Source organism: Nematolebias whitei, chromosome 7 (genome assembly GCF_014905685.2).
Source record: "Nematolebias whitei isolate Nwh7 chromosome 7, NemWhi1, whole genome shotgun sequence".
NCBI lineage: Eukaryota > Metazoa > Chordata > Actinopteri > Cyprinodontiformes > Rivulidae > Nematolebias > Nematolebias whitei.
The window spans coordinates 50474578-50482192 of record NC_056504.1 but is presented as its reverse complement, the minus strand read 5'-3'; the positions used below and the strand labels follow the sequence as shown (position 1 = coordinate 50482192).

General features: G+C 43.6%; 1 protein-coding gene across 1 annotated transcript in view; it reads right to left on the bottom strand.

The window, feature by feature from the left end:
- chd6 (chromodomain helicase DNA binding protein 6) overlaps positions 1–5596 on the bottom strand; it is a 66551-nt gene extending 60955 nt beyond the window's left edge. Inside the window, exon 1 of the mRNA XM_037679034.1 lies at positions 5498–5596. The gene's annotated coding sequence lies outside the window, so the exon portion shown is untranslated. The remainder of the gene's footprint in view (positions 1–5497) is intronic.
- Between the last annotated feature and the right edge of the window lie 2019 nt (positions 5597–7615).

Below are 7615 nucleotides of genomic sequence, written 5' to 3'. Positions count from 1 at the left end.
CCATCACAGGGACACCTGGACAGGTCTCCAGTCCATCACAGGGACACACAGAGACAAACAACCATCCTCCCTCTCTCTCATTTAGAAGCGTGTCCAACTCACATTCCATGAACTTCCTTTCTTTAAGATCGTGCAGAGAGGAGAGTCCTCAGGTGCAGGGTGGATTTAAATCTATTTACATATTTAGATGGCGGCGTGTCGAGTGAGGAGTCAGGTATTCTCTCATGTGCGCTCAATTTCATGTTAATCAGGATGTACAAAGGCAGCGTGCATGGATTCAAGCGCACGCACGGTTTCATACATCTGGATTCACCTGTGCATACGCTGCTGCGTACGCCGTGTATGAAAGTATGAAATCCATGAGTCTTTGTACGCGAGGGCCCAGGACTGATGCTGAGGGTGCCGACACAGCTCCGGCTCGGGTTCTACAAGGACCGGACATGTGGCCCCGGCACCCCCGACCTCCAGACAACCCACTGGACTAATGGGATATTTTTCATTCAACTAACACAAATTTTAAATTGTCAAAAGCTTTGTTCACATTATGAGCTATATTTCTATAACAAAACTCTGTAAACATGTTGTTTTTTTACAATTCAGAGTTCAAAGTGAAAATTTTGACATATTATTATTATTATTATTATTATTATCATCAACCTGAAGGTGTGTTTGCTGGAACAGATTTCAGCCAGCCGTCTCCTCTCTGTGGAGAACTTTACTGTTTTCAGTTTATTTTATTCATTTTGTTCAATCATTTGCTCTTGGGGGAAAAAAAAATAAATAAACAACTTAACGTGACGTCCAACATTTTTCAGTCAGGTCATCTGGACAGTTTCTTTTTTTTGTGCTGAAACGTTTCACTTTCCATCCAGAAGGCTTCATCAGTCAAGGAAACGCACAACAAAACTGATTCTTCCCCCAACAGCTTACTCCAAAGTGGAACAAACCAGTTGTTTCCTTGACTGATGAAGCCTTCTGGATCGAATGAGAAACGTTTCAGCACAAAAAAAGAAACTGTCCAGATGACCTGACTGAAAAATGTTGGATTGTAAACCTGGATTATTCAGCATGGACTTTGCAGTTAACGTGACATCGTTGCATCTGTGAATCATCGAGAGACGGTTTACATCCACAAAAACAAATCCTGTTTTTTGTGCCACGATGGGAAGAAACGACCCACCGGACGGTGATGTCCAGGTTTAAACTCGCTCCATCTCAGATTTCTGTGTGAACGCTGCTGCAGCACCTCCCCATGACAGTTGTTAGGTTTTCCAGGTGCCAAGCATGCAGCTGACCCGGTCCAGTTCTGTGACACCGGTATCCGACGGCAGCACGCCATGCTTCACCTGGACCTTCCTACGGCATCCTCAGAGCAGGAAGTCCTGCTAACAGGAAGTAGTCCGACTCAAGTCTGCTCGTCAATCCTACACTGAACTATAATTTACTTTATTTACTCTCAGGTTTCTGTTTTGTCCATTTCTATTTGTCTAAGTTTTTTTATTAAGTAACAACATAAGTCTATCAGAAAGTCTTCTATAACTCCAAATATCAAACTCTTGAGAAAATAAAGCTCCTCGTGTTTCATATAAGAAACCGTTTTTTTTTTAGTAAAAGTTCTTCACATATGAACTTAAAAATCAAACTATATTTTATAATTATCACCATAAATATAAATCACTGTCTTATAACCATGGTGTGACCAGGAACAAACCATGAAATCAAATAAATCAATCGGCGCTGCTCCAGATATAATAATGTGAAATGCCGGTACGCAGTCAACGCATGTTCGCTCTAAAATTGTATTAACTCCAAGTGCACGTGTCGTCAAAAAGCAGGAAACTTAGCGACTTCCCGCAGTTAAAAGCGAAGCATCGATGAGGAGATGCATATCGCCCGCCACCTTCTGTGTCAGAGGTTTAGAACATCTTGTGTTTAAAAAAATAACAATGATGCTTTAGCTGTGGAGGACATTATCCATTATGACTTCAGTCTCAGAGGTGATATTGTGAAACATGTTAGGGATGACTCTCATCTACTACCACACCAAGCTGCAGCTCAACATCTCAAGATTTGACCGAGTCGTTGCGGTTTTTCTGTTGGCCGAGGTCGATTAGCTGTGGCGTCCATCTTGAATTGGTCGACTCCAAAAGTTAACGAGTTGTAGTTGTGTGTCCGGTGATTACCGTCCTGGAATTTTATTTAACATTTGTCTATTAGTTCATGAAATATTTTGCTAACAGACAGAGAAAGGAGCACAGACTGGTAAAAACACAGTTTTTATTCCAGCAGTGGGCGGTATTATTTACTCAACTAACACGAGCACTTTATGTCCGGATTACGTTTAAAAAATGCACTTTTCTAATCCTAAATCATCTGTTGAGTTTTCATACATAGATCAATGCATGATCAGGAAATTAAAGGTGAATTCTGTTTTTACAAAAGGACTATAACCGCATTAAAAAGGTGTTTTTATGCATTATCCCCGTTTTATTTGTACTTGTATGGTGTTTGCAAATGTTAAAAAATACAAAATACCTAGAGATTAAATAAAAACTAACAGTAGAAACGTCTGCCATATATTTTTAAAAATCTTTTGTGTTTAAAAGTTAAAAATGAGCCAGAAATTTATGACAAATTGAACTTTGACTGGAGTTTTAAACGAAGAAATGTGGGAACCTAGATGTTTTTTCTGCCTGTTCTGTGACGACTTAATTTTATTTTTGTTTTGAACAAACTGAGCTTCAGAATCAGAACATCTGGCGGTCCAGTGGCCTTTGTGCTGAGCTCAGATTTGCATGTGCACCTCGTTCTGGGGAATTCTCCTTCAGGTGCACGTCTTCTGGAAGGAGAGAAATGTTTGAAGACTCGAGCCTGATGAGTCTGCAGATGTTTTGACTCGTCGTTGAGACAGGGCGGCACGGTGGCGCAGTTGGTAGAGCTATTGCCTCTCAGCGAGAAGGTCGCCAGTCCAAATCCCGACCTGGCGGGGGTCTTTCTGGGTGGAGTTTGCATGTTCTCTCCGTGCATGCGTGGGTTTTCTCCGGGTACTCCAGTTTCCTCCCACAGACCAAAAACATGCACGTTAAACTGACTGGTAACTCTGAATTGTCCCTAGGTGAGAAAGAGAGAATGGTTGTTTGTCTCTATGTGTCTCTGTGATGGACTGGAGACCTGTCCAGGTGTCCCTGTGATGCACCAGGGTGTCCCCCGCCTCTCACACGGTGACTGCTGGATTAGATATGGGAAGCAGTGACCCCTGTGACCCGAAAAGGAAGAAGCAGGTGGATGGATGGACGGACGGATGGACGGACGGACGGATGGACGGACGGATGGACGGACGGATGGACGGACGTTCTTCCTTTAGTTAAGACATTGTGAGAATCACCTGCGTCTCTGAGGTTTGATCGAGGCGCAACATTTACATTTATCACGTGTTTTCAGTTGTTCAAGGAGAAAACAACGTGACTAAAAGCTGAACATTGCGCCCTGCCTTTATGATTTGTAACGTCTTAGTTGTGATCATTTATTAAAACTAGTCATTGCAAAGTCTCCGAGACGCATCAAACAAAAATCACAACATAAGAACCAACATTTGCACAATGTTGTTTGCTCGTAGACGGTTAATATGTCCTTACATTTAAAGCTTTGTAACTGGCCGCTAACGCCCACGCGCGTTCGTCTGCAGAAACAGCCGAAGTGCCTGAAAGCAGGTCAACAACGGCGACGTTCGTAAAAGTTAAATATTAAAGCAGCGACCTTTATATATTTTTACTAAATTTAAGTCAAAAGTAGGTTTTCTGATGCTTGTTGTTGTCAAAACAACGGGCCGTACATAAAGTAATGGTTTAATTTTCTAAATGATTTTAAAAACCGATCGGAGTCAGACAAAGTTCTGCTCCGAACCGATTGATCCGTTTTCCTCCGTGTGGCGTTCGGATCTTTCTGGTTCAAAACTTTCAACAAAATGTCTGCATAAAATCCCACGGGTAAACTTCTAAAACGAGTTCTTTCGGTTGTAGTTCTGAATATAATTCACTTGCAGGGTTTTGGGGTCAAAGAGCCAAAGCAGCGGGACCACACGTGGCCCCAGAGCCACAGGTTGCGGACCCCCGGACAAGGGTGGAAACGTCTGGAAACAGGAACCCATTTGGTTTTTCTTATTTATCCGCTGAAGGAGATAAGAAATTAAAAACCAAACAGCTGGACTTTTATCCTGCAGCTGAAGTAACAACCAGTTTCAACAGCAGAAGTTCGGTTGTTTTGGTTTTTATTATTGTTTTTTCAGGATTTACCAGTTCCTGGACGGCCGAGAATCCACACCAGAATACTGAAGATCGTGTAAATACGGACTCTGAGCCGGCGCCGTTCGCATCAAACCAGAAAAGAACGACGTATAATCAGCAAACCTGGATTTTCTCCTAACGAGGATTATTTGTAGTGACGCATCACGGCAGCAAACGCTTGAGACTGAATTATTTTCAGCAGAGCAACTTCACATTGGCCGCTGCAGAGACTCACGGGGGGACTTTGTGTCTACTCGTGCGTCAATTTACCTTTCTGTTAGCAAAATAACCCGAGAACCACTGGACCTTCGTTAATCAAACACGTATTGGGTGTGCATCCACAAACGATCACCATTTGAAGCCAATACTACTCAGGACATCAAAGCTGCAGTAATCCATTTTAGCAAACACAAAAATGGCCTTAACTCCGTTTCGCAGCTGCTGAGCCCAGATCTGGTGTGGTAGTAGCCGACAGTCATTCCCAACACAAACTCCGAGCATCATCAGTGTTGCAGACACTGAGTGTATGTTATTTAAGGACCGTCAGATTGTTTCTTCAGTGAATGCTAAGGCTCATAATTTCAGAATTAATTCACTTTAATTCAGGATGTTCTGACTTTAGAAACTGGATTAAGCAGCTAGTCTGAAGACACAGATTTCCCAAACTTGTCAAAAACACCAAAACGACATTCCGGAGTTTCGGGCACATCCTGTCTGAGAACACCTGAGGTCTCACATCTGGGTTAGCTCGGGCACCTTTTGTCTTCCTGCTGTGCCAGTTACACCTGGCCAGGTGAACCCGAGTGTGACGATGGACCTGAACGCCTCACGGTACCCTCTCGCGCACACCTGGCTGCTACAGCTGCCAATATGTTGGAAAGCTAACAAGCTAACAACTTAGCTTTTATGGTTTTAATGAATGCTAGCAGGGGCTAACGCGGCTAGCCTAGATGGGCTGCCACAAGTTGTGGGAGCTGGGAGCACCAAAGAAACCGAGCCGAGTCGGAACCAGAACTAAGAAAAAGCCCAGAAGAGAAAGGCAGACTTTCATTGTGTCCTGTTTGATGCTAGCCCCCGCAGCGGCTAGCTCGCCCTGCTAGCCGTAATGTCACTGCATCGCTGTTGTAAATACATTTATACACGTGTGGACAGCCGCTAAAACTCCTTCCGAGGGACATCGGTGAGGAGAAAACCCTTCCCGGCACACAGCTCACCTGCTCCGGACTCTGGTGGCACATTCTCACCGCAGAGACATCACCCCGGCGAGCCCGAAAAACCGCTGGAGCTTCTTTTTTTATTTCCAAGGACACAAAAACGCCATGACAGTTTAGAAAAATGCATAAAAAATTAGCACGCAGAGGAGGGAGGAGGAGGAGGAGAGGGATGGGGAGAAGAAGAGGAGGAGGAGGAGGAGGAGGAGGAGGAAGAGGAGGAGTGGAAAATCTATTTAATCCCCCATAAAGCTAGCAGCAGCAGCCCGGGACCTCGGTCAGCCCGGATCCTGGAGTCCAGAACGAGCCGCATCCAGAAAACCCACTTAAAGGACCCTTGTAACCTAAAATGGCCTCTGCAGCCAGAAACACAAACAGCTTGTTTTTAATTTGCTATGAAATGTAGCGGCTGCAGCCAGCCTAACCTCAGCGTTTGGACCTTTCCATTGGCTGCAGCTGGTTCCCCGCATGTTTCCATTGGTTCTGCGGCTGTCAAGCAAAGCGAACCGGGCCAGGCTCCGCCGGGTTTGTCTGAGAGCCTCGGCGGCGGCAGAACCCCCTCCGCCCCGGGGCTATTTTTTCTCCAACCTTCTGCTGATAATGTTCCCGTTCTTACCGCAGACCTGCACGGAGATCCTTCTGGTACCGGAGGAGACTTCCCACCGAACCGAGCGGCTGGTTCCGGCTGCTGTCATTGAAGGGAGAGGAAGGGGGGAGAAAAGGGGGAGCGTTCAGTTTTCACCCCCCCTCCGATGCAACAAAACGGAGGGTTTAGATTTCTCCTCCAAGCCAGCACACTTAAAACTGCAGTTAACCCAGTTTGTAACCCGGAGATGGGTCAAATTTGGACCGAGCCAAGTCCCTGGGCAGTTGGCTCGGTTTATCATACTAACATACTAAATTGGGGCTTTTGATCCAGAACAACTGGGTTAAAATTACTAAGTTATTGTGTTTCAGCTACTAACAGCTTGTGCTGGTGCTAATAGCATTTAGCATCAATTTGCTAGCACTAACTGTAATTAGCTCAGCTAGCTGGTATCACCGGGTCAAATTTGGACCGGACAAATCACCCTTGGTATTTTTGGCTCAGCAGGGTTGGATTATCATTTAACCTAGCATACTAAATTGGGGTTTTGATTTAGGTTAAAATTTATTAATTTGTTGAGTTTGATCAAATAACGTGTTTGTGTTAGCTAGCTGGTGCTCATAGCATTTAGCATCAATTTGCTAGCACTAACTGTAATTAGCATCAGCTAGTTGGTATCAACGGGTCAAATTTGGACGGGATAAATCACCCTTGGTATTTTTGGCTCAGCAGGGATGAGTTATCTGTTTAATCCACTACATTAGGTTTTTGATCCAAAAGTAAAATTAGGTTTTAAATTGCTAATTTCTTGTGTTTGCGCTACTAACCACGTGTTGATGTTAGCTAGTTTGTGCTAAGACGATCTACAATCAGTTTGCTAGCATCAACAACTAGCATCAGCTAGCTGGGACCAACTGGGTCAAATTTGGACCAAGCTAAGCCTCTGGGCAGATCAGGAGGGTTGGGTTATCTGTTTAACCTAATATACTAAATTTGGGTTTTGATCCAGAACAATTGAGTTAAAATTATTAATTTGTTGAGTTTGAGCTATTAATAATGGGTTTGTGTTAGCTAGCTGGTGCTAATAGCATTTAGCATCAATTTGCTAGCACTAACCGTAATTAACATCAGCTAGCTGGTATCAACTGGGTCAAATTTGGACTGAGCAGACACCCTTGGCACTTTTGGGTTATGTGTTTAACCAAACATAATAAATTGGGGTTTTGACACAAAAATGAGGTTAAAATTAGCATCAGCTAGCTAGCATCAATGTGTGTTATTTTAAGAACCAAACTCCCTATTTACTGCAAAGTAAAGTAATTAACAAAGCCAAACTGCTAAATATCTTGTTTAAAGCTCTCTTTTTATTTGCTTAATCATTTTTACCTTATTACGAGAATTTCCAACTTTCAGACATCAAAAGTAGGAAACACTCGAGGTAAGGCGAAGCCGAGGTAGGGGCTCTTCTTATGTCTGAATAATATTTACCTCTTTTCTTTTAAGAGTGCTGTTCTCAAGGAAACTAATAAACATTT